This window comes from Triticum dicoccoides, chromosome 1B (assembly GCF_002162155.2).
Source record: "Triticum dicoccoides isolate Atlit2015 ecotype Zavitan chromosome 1B, WEW_v2.0, whole genome shotgun sequence".
NCBI lineage: Eukaryota > Viridiplantae > Streptophyta > Magnoliopsida > Poales > Poaceae > Triticum > Triticum dicoccoides.
Genome location: NC_041381.1, coordinates 35,787,561 through 35,801,318, shown reverse-complemented (window position 1 = coordinate 35,801,318; position 13,758 = coordinate 35,787,561). Strand labels below are relative to the sequence as shown.

At 46.0% G+C, this 13,758-nt stretch overlaps 1 pseudogene; it reads left to right on the top strand.

Moving 5' to 3' along the window:
* LOC119350065 overlaps positions 1 to 9,190 on the top strand; it is a 31,291-nt pseudogene extending 22,101 nt beyond the window's left edge.
* The last annotated feature ends 4,568 nt before the right edge of the window (positions 9,191 to 13,758 follow it).

The window sequence follows — 13,758 nt, the reverse complement described above, 5'->3', positions numbered from 1 at the left end:
GCTGGGTTTGGCGTCTTGCCGGTTCAGACGAGACGGCAGCGGCGGCGGCGCGGCAGGGAGGCGGGCGACGGGCTAGGGATCAGGTGAGAGGCGAGCAGGAGAAAGAGGAGAGGGAGAGGCGCGAGTGGGCGAGGCGACCGCCAGGTCCACTCAGCGGAGGCGGCGACGCGAGCGCGAGCGGAGGCGGCGGCACGGGGGCGAGCGGGAGAGGAGGCGCGCGGGAGGGGAGGGGAGGGGAACGAGAGAGAGAGAGATAGGGAGAGGAGGCACGCGGGAGGGGAGAGGAGGAGGCTAGGGTTCACCACGGGGGCCGGCCCTTTCATACCCCGGTAAGCGAAATGACGAAAATGCCCTCGGCGGGACAACGTAATTACGCGTGGTGGCACGAACGAGACGGTAACTATTCATCCCAGCAGTAACTTTTTTTGATCCGACAGACGAGGTCGTTCCAGGGGTCGATCCGACGGCTCAGATCGCATCAAGCACTTCGATCCAACGGCCAGGAAGCCCAAATCGCTGAGGAGCCGGAAGGATCACTGTCATTCTTATTTCTGGATTTCTGAATAGTCTGAAGCATCCAGTCTTATTACACATGAGGCACGTGCTATTGATCCCAGGCTTGTTCTCCTGCGCTTTTGGAGGAAAAATGAATGGACATGTTGTGCTAATAATTGGAGAGCAAAAGGCGCGCGCACACACACAGATATAAACTCCACTTGACTAAAGATCATATTAATGTCTAAAGAAGCTAAAAATAAAAATGTTGAGTTACCAGCTTGGACGCATACTGGATCAAGTAGAAAGGAGAAATATATCCTAGAACAGGCACCTCCGAGAGGAGTAGACTGAAAAACAACCCCTCGGATTTTTCCATGCGAAGATCCGATTTTTGTTAACGTGCTTGAAAGAATCTGTAAATCCGCTGATGATGTTGCACACCTGCTGTAACCTTGATCGATGCACCATTGTCATATCCGCAACCTTTTATAGCAAATAGCGACCAACACTACTAGGAAAAGGGCTTAAATGGAATGGGCACTAATGGCGCACCTGTCATGTGGTGCGCCACTACTATATAGCAGTGGTGCACCATGTGCAGGTGCGCTATTAGTGTGGAAGACACTAATGGCGCACCAGCCACACGGTGCGCCACTAGTAAATTTTTTTTTCTTATTTTCCGAAGATACTAATGGCGCATCATGGCAAGATCATGGACAGTTTAACAGAAATAAGAAGAACACAACACTTGCATGTTCAAACTTCAAACCATAAGCAGGAATTCCCTGCACCATTAGTTTAAGCCTGGAATCACATGGGAACAGAGTGGGACACAAACTAAAACAAAAAGAGGTGCCAGATGCCTCAACTCCTAACACAAGATTTGTATTCTCACCAGAGAACAAAAGCAACACACATGCACGTGAGAGGCATCATTCCCGGCCTTAGAAGTTAGAAGTAATCAAACATTTACTATTACTTCATCCAGACATCTGCGGCTCATCATGGATAATCCTGGTTGGTTCATCAACTAATCATCATGACATAGATTAACTGGCATTGACTGAACTCAGCCTTTGCACAGGTGAAACAATGACTGCAATCTCTGTTTCGAAAAAAAGAAACAATAACTGCAACAATAGTACCACCATGACCACTGGGCTGCTCTGCTTCTGCTAGCAACAGTAGAACCAATTCTGCTCCTTTGCTACTGCTATAATAGAATAAAAGAAACAGTATACATTACATAACACCAGTTTTTCAATTGTAGATTAAACCTGGCTGTTTCATCGACACATCATCATTAGAGAGATTAACAGCAATGTACTGAACTTAGTCCTTCTTTCATCATCACATAATAGATTAAACTGCCAACTACTGAACTTAGTCCTTGCACAGCTGAAAGTCTGAAACTGGGACTAGAAGAACAACACCTTCACTGGGCTGCATCTATGATAGTTTGATGCAATATATTTCCTACTGTATTTGACTAGTGTTTAGGTCAACAGCAATCCATGATTTTTTTTAGTTAACAGCAATCCATGATTTTTAGTTAACAACAACCCATGATTTTTAGTTATAAGCAATCCATGATTTTTAGTTAACAGCAATCCATGATTTTTTGGCTGTTGGCTGCTGTTGCATGTTGCTACTGCTACTTGTTGGTGGGGCACTAGTGCTACTGCTAGTCTGCTACTTGTGTTGGATGTGCTACTGCTAGTCTGCTGCTCGTGTGTTGTTGTTAGTTACTTCGGTTGCTCGTTGGCTTCTGCTAGTGCTAGGCTTCTAGTAGTTCTGTAGTGTAGTTGCGGCTGATCTATTGTGTCATATACAGATATGCTCATGTAGTCATGTGTGCTACAGATACAGCTGGTCATGCTCTGCTGCTGCTGGTTGTTGGTATACTGGTGCGGTGGTGCTCTGTACTGTGTTTCCTTGTGCTATGCTGCACTATTGCTTGCTGCTATACATAGTGTGTTGTTTTGTGCTCTGCTGCTGCTAGTTAGTTGTGTTGTGCTGCTGACCTGTTGTTTACTTAGTACTTACTTGTGATGTGCTACTATAACTATTTAGCAAGTGTTTAAAGCTTTAATTCATTAATTTCCTGGGTACTAATTGGCCTCTTCTGCTGCTTATCAGAGATGGGGGGAAGCAGCCACCGCCGCTCTGCCACACCGCAGTATGAGTTGGATGCTTCCGAGTTCTTCAGTATCATACTTGGGACTTCAGTATCATCCATGACGCGGGTATATAAAACGAGAGATCTCCCCTTCACCCATCTCATTATGATATCTGTTGTTTGCTACATCACTCATTGTCCCAAAGTGCAGAGGCTGCCTGACAGTTTTATGAACATGCTGGGTGAAGATCCGCCAAATAATGTGAAGCTGCGACAGGCCGGCAGCGGGTTACGCAGGCTGTGGGATGTGGAGTTGGTGATCAAGGAGGGCCACATGTACTTGTATCGTGGGTGGGAGAAGTTCTACCGTGCCTACGACCTGCGGCTGGGGTACTTCCTTCTCTTCAGGTACGACGGCGACGCCACCATGCTCATCGTGAAGCTGTTCAACGCGACTATGTGTCGCATGCGCTACGCTGACGATGATGATGCCAGTACGTTCTGCCTCTTCTTATTCCTCTACATTTGTCTTTGTCTCACATCGATTGTTAACGGTCATTGTTGCATTTGGACAGGCAATGGGAGCAGCAGCAGCGACACTGGCTACAACCAAAGCAACAGCGACTATGGCTGTAGCAAAAGCAACAGCGATTCTAGCTTTAGCGAAAGCAGCAGCGATTGTGGCAGCAACAAAGACAACAAGAAGGATGATCCGGACTGGAGAGCGGGAGAAGAGGAGCAGAGTGGGGATGAGGAGCGGCAGGATGATGATGGGCATCAGGCTGAGGATGACCTAGCGCTGGTGGTGGCTGACCAAGGGCAAGAGATGGTGGTGGCTGATCATGGGCAAGAGATGGTGGTGGCTGACCATGGGCAAGAGATGGAGGTGGCTGAGGATGACCTAGCGATGGTCGTGCCCGTCCTGCCTGAAGGTGGCCTCGCGATGGTGGTGGTGCCTGACAATGACCACGCACCGGTGATGGCGCCGGCGATCCCACAGCTGGGCGACATGACCACGCCAATTGTGGTAGAAGACTACATCCCACTGCCTCCACCGCCTCGCTGCTCTTGGCGCATCAGGCTGAGGAAGGAGAAGGAGAAGAACAATGAGAACTGAACTATGTCAGGTATGTCAGATCTCCAAAATGATATATATACTTAGTTACCTAGGTTATCTCTAATATGCTTAGTTTCCTATAGGTTAGCTTCATTTTACCTAAGTTGGCTCTAATATGCTAACTTAGAGCTTATATGCTTAGTTTCCTATAGGTTAGCTCCAAAATAACTTATGTTAGCACAAAATGATCAAGTTTACATAATAAGCTTATAGTCTTCTTCTTATTCTTCTTCTTTTCCAAAATGACATAGGTTAGCTTCATTTTACCTAAGTTGGCTCTAATATGCTAACTTAGAGCTTATATGCTTAGTTTCCTATAGGTTAGCTCCAAAATAACTTATGTTAGCACAAAATGATCAAGTTTACATAATAAGCTTATAGTCTTCTTCTTATTCTTCTTATTCTTCTTCTTTTCCAAAATGACATAGGTTAGCTTCATTTTACCTAAGTTGGCTCTAATATGCTAACTTAGAGAGCTTATATGCTTAGTTTTCTATAGGTTAGCTCCAAAATTACTTATGTTAGCACAAAATGATCAACTTTACATAATAAGCTTATAGTCTTCTTCTTATTCTTCTTATTCTTCTTCTTATTCTTCTTCTAGTATTCTTCTAGTGTTCTTCTTCTTTTAGTATTCTTCTAATCTTCTTCTTCTTCTTCTCTTCTTCTTCTTCTTCTTCTAACTTCTTGTTTATCATTTTGCAGATTTGATTTAATTCACGGAAGCTTGCATGGATGGAGTGCTTCTTTTCCATTTCTGTTTTTATTTTGTATCAATGTGAAACTTTTGTGAATTGATGGATAACGGTGTTGGACGAACAATGTGAAACTTTTGTAATACGTAACGATGGAACTATGTGTTGGCTATGTATGTATATATGATGAAACTTGTGTGTTGGATATGATTGTTATATGGATGCTTATTGTATATATATGTGTTGGATATCTCATATGTGAAATAGTGATCTAAATTCCAACCTTTTTGAATATGCCAAGTGAACTATTTTGTAATCCCTATACAAAATTAGATTGTAATACTAATCCTGAACTAAATTCCAACAATGTTGAATATCCTTGGAATTAGTCACTCAGGGATGACCTGGAGGACATAGGGAGGAACATTGTTAGCAATAATAATCACTATCCATATCGGCAATGACATCATCATGCGCTTTGGTTCCTGTACGTACATGTAATCCGATCACAGGTTATATAGTAAGCTAGTTGAGGCATTAAGATTCTTTACCTAGGCTATGTAATGTAGCAGTGAATTAATAGAGAAAACGCAAGGTACATACACATGGCCATCCAATGATTTCTTGTTCACCTGTGTGTGTGTTCATTTTCCTGCCAGCTGGGCGCTGTAGATGCGCGTGTTATGGCAGTGGAATCACTCACCCAGGGATTACCTGGAGGTGATGCCGATGTGCATTATATCATCGCTGCCAAAGCCGGTTATGAACTGCTAAGTATCAGTATGTGTTTAACATTAGTACATACCTCGACATGTGCGTATAGAAATACTGATATGTCTAGCTTCTTAAACTGGACGGAAGAAGAACGTGTCCTCTCCAACGCTGCTGTGTGGGGGAACAACAGCCAAGGTTGTGTCCATAGCCATGACATCGAGCGTTGGACCACCCGTGGTATTGCTTCCTAGTCTCGGACTTCTTCCAACGGCCGGCCGCCTGGGCACTGCGACATGGATTGGTGATAACTGACCTCCTGATGCATCTGTGTGCGTTTACGGCCATCTGGATCGTCAACGGAGTCCGGCACGCATGCAGCATGGACACTCAACAGTGATGGGACACTGTGATGGCTGGGCATGATTTAGTTGCTTCGTCGTCGCGTTGTCCCGTGACCGCTGTAGCACGGGAGAGTGCCATGGGCTTGTGGTAGATGGGAGGAGGAGGGGCGAGAGGTGGAAGAAGAAGGCTTGCAGGAGGGGGGAGAGGATGCGTCAAGACGCCAGGGTTAGAGATTGTACGTATACAATTTCTTCATCTTGGAGTGGATATGCATCGTATGCTATTAGGACTCAACCACGGCATGCTTGTATTTTTTTTATTTTTTTGGACATCCACGGTTTGCTTCTTTGATCTGGATTGTACGTCTACATTTTTTTTACCTTGGCGTGGACTTGGATTGTATGCTATTAGGACTCTACTATGTTTTCTTATTTCATCTAAACCGTAGATTTGACATCAAGGCTATCTTTTTTCCAAATCATTGGCGTGGAGGCTTAAAATTATGTGGGTTAATCTACACCGTTATAACTCGGTCCCGCGAGATAAATGGCTCCTAATTTCTAATTAACGTGCTAATCATAGGCGTGGAGGCTTAAAATTACGTGGGCTAATCTACACCGTTATAACTCGGTCCCGCGAGATGAACGACTCCTAATTTCTAATTAACGTGCTAATTTCTAGGGAGTCTCTAATTAGTATAGGTATAGATAGATAGACTAGTTGAACTAGTTTATTTTTAGAAAGAAGTAGTTTATTTTTATTTATAGTAAGTTTATTTTTAGTAAGAACTAGTTGAATTATTAGAACTAGTTGAACATGTCACATTTGTTGTTATTTTCTTAGTTTAAGCAGATATTCCCGCATCGACGTCGACGATGCCTATCCCGCATCCTCGTCGTCGATACCCGTCATTCGCTAGGGTTTTAGTTGTATTAGTGATGTTATATGTATAATACTATTCGGGATGTATTAGGGATAACTTATAGGTTTTTTGTTTTTGCAAAAATCATGGAGCCCCTCCATCATCCCCGCCGTCGTCCCCGTCATCGACCCCCTCCGACCTCGAGGTGAGACCAGCCAAATCTTCATGTCAATATAAGTCTTATAAGATATGATGTAGATAAAAACATGTATATCTTGTGTTGCCCAAGTGGCCGGTCATATTTGCAGGTTACACCTCCGTTGATAGCTTATTTTCATTCTTCAAAGAATATGCGGAAAATGATAGACAGAACCAACTACACCGATGGCTCTGAGTTAACTTATCAGGAGAAAAATCATCTAGTCGCATATTGTATTGAAATTGGGAATTACAATGCCTTTTATCGAACTCCTCCAAATTATGGTCAATACGTGCCACTAGTACACGTGTTGAACCACAATAACTTCCATCGAGATATCTTGGTAAGATTTTTTACTATTACGATATCCGTGCATCTTTTGCATACTTTTAGCACTAAACTACATTGCTAACTACGAAGTTATTACTATGTTTTTCAACAGAAAATCCCGATGGATTGTGTGCCTCATTTGATGTATCAGAATGGTCGCCTTGATGTTTTGAACATACAACCAGGTCGTCCTACGAATCTCACCTGTCCATACATGATTTCTAAAATCGGTGAACACATGATAATCAAACATTGGAAAAATGTATGGACAGTCATAAGGAGGTTCTTGGAAGCAGCATTGTGCGAAAGGCAAGAATTAGAGACAGGATAATCTCCATTCTCCATAATGGAGAGTCAGGGGCTATCTTGTTTTATGCTATTTTACCTAAGATAATATAGTAGGTCCTAAGAGAATGTAGTAGGTTCTATGAGGTACAATATGTTTATGAGAGTTGATGATGAGGACTAGTTGTGATTATCTCTAGTGACCAACTTGTATGTGATGTCTCATTGATGAAAACGATGATCATGAGGAGGTGTTATATGACAATGATGTATTATGATGGTAAGTTGTTAATGATATGATGATGATGATAATGATGATATTTATTATATCATTGGTTGAAAGAACCGCAGACTAGTTTCAACTAGTCCACGGTTCTTTCTCTCAGTAATGTAATAACTAGTTCTTTCTCCCAGTGATGTAATATCATTGGGTGAAAGAACCGCGGACATCCACATGAAACTAGTTCACAGTTCTTTCTCCCAGTGATGTAGTAACTCATTATGATGTAAAAACATTCTCTAAGTTGCTGCAGTATGAAAACTTGTATAAATGTGTATGCATACAACATGAAATAAAAAAGAAATACGGAATAATAGTAGTAGCGCGTGATAGGAGAAGTGTTATTACTAATTACCAGTAGATCTCATAGTAGAAAGCACTGCTACTAAGTCGATATAGCAGTAGCGTGATCCAACACACGCTATTGCTAACCTTTAGCTGTAGCGCCTTACTAGTAGCGTTGTTCCCCGCGCTACTGATATGCGCTACTGCTAGGGTTTTTCCTAGTAGTGCTTGTTCTCATCATATGAGTATGTCTGAACTCTTTTTGATAATTATATAAAGAAACAATCGCCCACTCTTCAGACACTATTGCATACATATAGCTTCAGTTGTGGCTCGACACCACATTTGTCAAAGCACAATCATCTGCGAGCACTGCAACTTTTTGAAGAGTGCAAATGGACAAAGCTAGGCACTCTGACAGAGGCAATACCTGAGGTATCTTGACCTCTCAAGGAGCTGGTATATGAGCGGACTTCTCAATTAAATAAGCACATTGTATAATGTACGGACCCTTACTGGTTGCCGGAATCTTGGTCGACTTCCAAAGGATATGAAGTATATGACAAAGCTTTGCGACCTATATACAAATGGATGCACATCATTGAAGTGCTTGTCTCCAGACCTCGGGCAACTCACTTATCTACAGACTCTAACATACTTTGTGGTGGGTTTTAGTCCTTATTGCAGTACTATTGGAGGACTACGGATATAAACCTTGGTGAAATAAAACTATACGGTCTTCAGTTTGTAACTGAACAAGATGCTAAAGCACAAAGATGTGCTTCATACTCTTAATCCTCTTGCCGCGCTGGAGTCGCTAAGAATACAAACCTATAGAGGTTCTGGCTTTCCAAAATGGGTGAAAGATCTTACTTTACTGCAGCATTTGATCAAACTGGTTGTACAATGTGTGAGGAAGTTCCCCAATTGGTCGATTTAAGGCCCTTGAAGTTCTTGTTTTGGTAAAGTTTGATAATCTTCAAAGCTTATGCAGGGACAAATCGACTGCAACATTTCTAGCACTAAAACACCTCGGATTAGAACAAATGGAGATTTTGGAGAGATGGGTGGCAACAGAAGGAGAAGAATTAATATTTCCTCTACTTGACAATGTTTACATTGAGTACTGCCCAAGGCAAACAACTCTACTTGAAGCACCAAAACTCAAAGTTATTGACGTAGAGGAAGACAAGACTCAACTTTCCTTGTCAATATTTGAATCCAAGCACAAGTCTTGCTTATCTGACTTATGGTTGTCTGTCAGTGATACAGAACCAACACAAGAACTGGAGCTTGATCAGGATCCTAAAGTATCCCTTTTTACACTAATGTCTTTTGGTTCCAGCTTCTTGTTCCGCTCAAGTCCTTTGCAGCCAATAGTTGGGGGTCTAGTATTTTGGTCAGCTCGGGGAATTAGCGATCGACAGTTGTGATATACTTTCTCTGTGTAGTGACCGTACATAATTTAACCTGTTATGTATATTTCAGCTCATCTATTTCTACAATCCTGTTGTTTTGAATTGGGTGCAGTAGCTTTTCATGGAGATATCTTGACATTGGTTTCTATGTACAGGGCCTAAACTATGGGAACCAAAATCATGGAAATATATGGTTGCATCTTGAATTCCACCACTTTGGTTAGCGTAAAAGCCCAAAAGATCAGCATAATTGGGTTCTGTATGTTTGTCTTTGCTTGGGCCGACTATGTGAACTCCTAGCAGGGTTGCTGCTGCGCAAGCAAATGATCAGCATAATTGGTAGCTCCCCTCTTCAAGAGAATCTTCAGTGTGATATTTTCCTGTTCCGTAAGCTCTAATGAAAATAAGCCTCGATGACCTGAAAGGCTGAAGCTTGGACAACATGAATCACAAGTTACAGAACTCTAGAGATCGTTTCTTGGGCTCAAGCCAGCTACTTTGCGCAGAACAAGCAAGCGTGTCCTTCCGCATGACATGTCTGAGTTAGTAAGTACACTTGCAGCCAGTCAGTCAGTCATCTGTCGAACCGTTAGTTTTCTTTCTTGCGTGGTACTGGCCACCAATGGTAGCTATGGTATGGTGGTGGCAGCACGGACAGTTCACTGTAATAATATACTGTGTGCTACTATTTCACATGGTTTTCCATAGTCCTGTCGAGTAGAGCATGATCGGGTGATATCAATTGGCTGAAACATTGCGTGTGACATACTGTACATTGTTAATTCAGATCGCTGATTGTGTTTGTTTTGCCAAAATAAAAACTGGTCCTTGAAGCTCAACGGCTGATTGTGAAGTACAATGTCTCCGGTTATCTCGAGCGACGACCACTTAAACTTAAGCAGGCAGGAGCTCTGCTTGCCGATTCGCCATGTACAGCAAGTTGATCTGAACACTCTCCTTTTCGCTCCATCCTGAGCTCCCAGTGGACAGCGGATCACCATCCGATGGCGGAGGTTGCAACTTATCTCTTCGCTTTTATGTCAAGTTACTCCTTCAAAAAAAGGGAGGATTACCCCGTCTCTGCATCACCATGATGCACAAAGCCATCATTATTAATTATTCACCAGAGCCTAACAAAATGAATACAAGGATCAATTCGGAACCACCTTCTAGGCGAACAAAGTTGCTACACCTACAAGTATACAGATGTGTCCTGTCCGCATGACAGGCACAATCTAATCCAGTGGCCTTAAAGCCATCCGGTCTAGGCGTCTCATAAAACGAGCACCGCTTGCGCACGCTCTAGGATCCGCCGCCGCCCTCCTCCGACATTCCCTCTTTAGGAGGAATCACTGCAAGGATGTTGCCATGCCTATCTGCCGTGGACATCACCACGACACGACACAACGTCACCAACTTGCGCGCCTCGATCAAACCGCGTCCAACACTGAGACTTCACTGCTCCATGCTGCCAAGAACCACCGTCTTCAATGTGGTCGATGTAACACCAGTCCACCCGTTGGCCTCTCAAGCGAACCACTGCTCGAAGACTATGCCCTCAGGGGGGAGAACAACACGAAAGTCTCCGTCGTCATCCGATCCGGGATACCCAGATCTAGGGCTTTCCCTGAAACAACTGCCACATGCAAGAAGAGGGGCACACCATATGCAACTCCCATTGTACCCAAGCGGCGACCACTGCCACATGGCTCTCGCGATGATGCCTTCAAGAAGGACACGGCGCCAAGAACGCCGTTGCCGCCCTAGGGCTTTCACCCGCGAGACCGTGAGGCCATCCCAGGGGCCGCCCCCCCTGATCCAGGGCCCTCCACCCTAGATCGGGGAGGGCTACGCCAGCCCTGCCGCCAAGGCCACTGCTGGGACGACTGCCGCCATGCAATTGTTGTCCGCCAGGACGCCTTGGTCCAGATCGGCGCTGCCATGATCCAGATCGGAATCATACCCTCGAGATGGGGCGTCCCACGCCACCCGAGGACCCGAGAGGGGAGGCAATACCTCTGCTGCCGCCGTCGGATGCACGAGCTTTCGGCGGACGGGACGGAGGAGAGGACCGGTGGCTGGGGCTGGGACCTCTCGATCGCCGCGTGGTGGGCGACGGAGGGGAGAGGTTGATGGTTCCATGCCACAGCTCCTGGATCCATGCCCGTCGCTATTGCTCTCCCAACGGTAGTTGCCTTCTTGTTTTAACGTTACTGCATTCCCTGTTTACCTCTTGTACTCCCTCCGTCCGGAAATACATGTCATCAAAATGGATAGAGATGGATGTATCTAGGACTAAAATACGTCTAAATACGTCTAGATACATCCTCTTTTATTCATTTTGATGAGAAGTATTTCCGGAGGGAGGGAGTATTTGGGTTATACCTTAGCCGCCACTATTCGTGGGTCAGGCAAGGCATTCCACTTTGAATGATAATTCCTAGTTAATTTCCTTGCCATGTCTTGAATTCAGTCTACCGTTCATCTCTTTTTTCTTAAGAAAAAATTACGATTCATTTATCAACTGTCAACGCAGTAAAAGAAACACTAGAGGTAAAAATTGTTGGCGCAAACCCGAAAACCATATACACAAAGAAACTTAACTCGAGCACGAACTTGGAGCAATGGCGACGCAGGCCGCGGCCGGCAAACCGGCCTGTATCTTGGCAACCTTTATTCATTGGGTTTGGCATAACTCAACGACCGCATCGTCTACACTTTATACACGCGGCACCACGCATGCATGACCCCAGGCACGCATCACACGGCCGCCACTACCGGCCACTAACTCAAGGCCGACTAACCAGCTAACTACCAATGCATGAACAAACAACCCGCTAGTCAATTACACGCACGGCTACCCTTGTAGCTAACCACCTGGCCAAACACACACGCACGCACGCCACGACGCCCGGCACGACCAGCGTGCACGCACGCACTGATCGGCATGGCCTCCGTGTCTTATTCCTAACAATTTCTTCCTAAGACACGACCCTACAGCAGCCCCAACTTGTCGTCGACGTCGTCTTGAACGCCTTCGCCCGACGCTGTGATGTGTCGCCTGCTTGCCGTCGCCGGAATCAGGCTGCTGCTAGCATTGTTGTCTTATTGTTGTCGCCCTGGCCGCAGACTCGACCTGGCACACTGATGCCAGTCGCCACCGCCACGGACTTGACCTGGCGCACCGACGCCGGTCACCACCGTGCCTGCTTCTTCGTCTCCGGTGACATACACCGAGCTTCTTCTCCGCCGGCGACACACGCCTAACGTCCCACGTCGTCTCGCACGTTCCGCGCGCGTCCGACCGCATCAGTGTGTCTCGCGCGCATCCAACATGCCCGACCGCACCAGTGTGTCCCGCATATCCCGCACGTCCCCGACGCGCACGACGAGCCCGACCACACCACACACCATGGACTCACCGGGCGCCGCCTCCGCGTCCGCCACGGCAGCTGCAGCGCCGCGCGCCTCCACAGGCCGACACACGGCCCGGAGCTTCACCGCGCAGCCGCCGGCGAACGCCGTCACCGCCGGCACGCTCCGGCAATGGGACGACACTCAAGATGAACCAGGTCATGATACCAATTGTTAGCGCAAACCCGGAGACCATATGCACAAAGAGACTCAACTCGAGCACGAACTCGGAGCAATGGTGACGAACGCCGCGGTCGGCGAACCGGCCTGTATCTTGGCACCCTTTATTCACTTGGTTTGGCACAACTCAACGACTGCATCGTCTACGCTTTATGCACACAGCGCCCACGCATGCCTGACCCCCACGCACGCATCACACGGCCACCACTACCGGCCACTAACTCAAGGCCGGCTAACCAGCTAACTACCAATGCATGCACTAACAACCTGGTAGTCAACTACATGCACGGCCACCCTTGTATCTAACCACCTGGCCAAACACACACGCAGGCACGCCGCGACGCCCGGCACGACCAGCGTGCACGCACACACTGATCGCCATGGCCTCCGTGTCTTATTCCTAACAAAAATTATATCCAAGTCCGTAGACCATCTAGCTACGACTACAATAACTAAAGCGAGCCGAAGGAACGCCGCCGTCATCGTCCCTCCATCATCGGAGCCGGGAAAATCTTGTTATAGTAGACAGCCAAAAAATCATCGTGGTAAGTCCCGAAAGGTCCAGCGCATCAGAACAGCAGCCGTCGCCGATGAAGAGAAGTGTAAACCGGAAGGATCTAACCTGAAGACACACGAACACATACGGACGATGACCGGATCCATGTGGATATACCGTTCATCTCTGATTTGCTCCCACAATCAACTGAAGTAGCTAGGACATGGCATCATCCACATATAAATGGCCATCAAACTCGAAAATAGCCATCTTTAAGGGAATCTTGGGTGTAGGCCTCTTTTGTTTTTCTGTTCCATAAGCTCTGATAGAAATAAGCCGCTCGAAGATCGGAAGCTTGGAGAAGATGAACTTCAAGTCACAGAACTGAAGAAACAACTATCGCGCAGAAATGGGCCGGGATTCACCGCACCTCCATGGCCCTAATGCAACCGGAGTCGATGTAGACCGGCCGCGACAGTAGCGGAAGAAGGGAAACCTTAAACGGCTTGGAGTCTTTTTTTCTT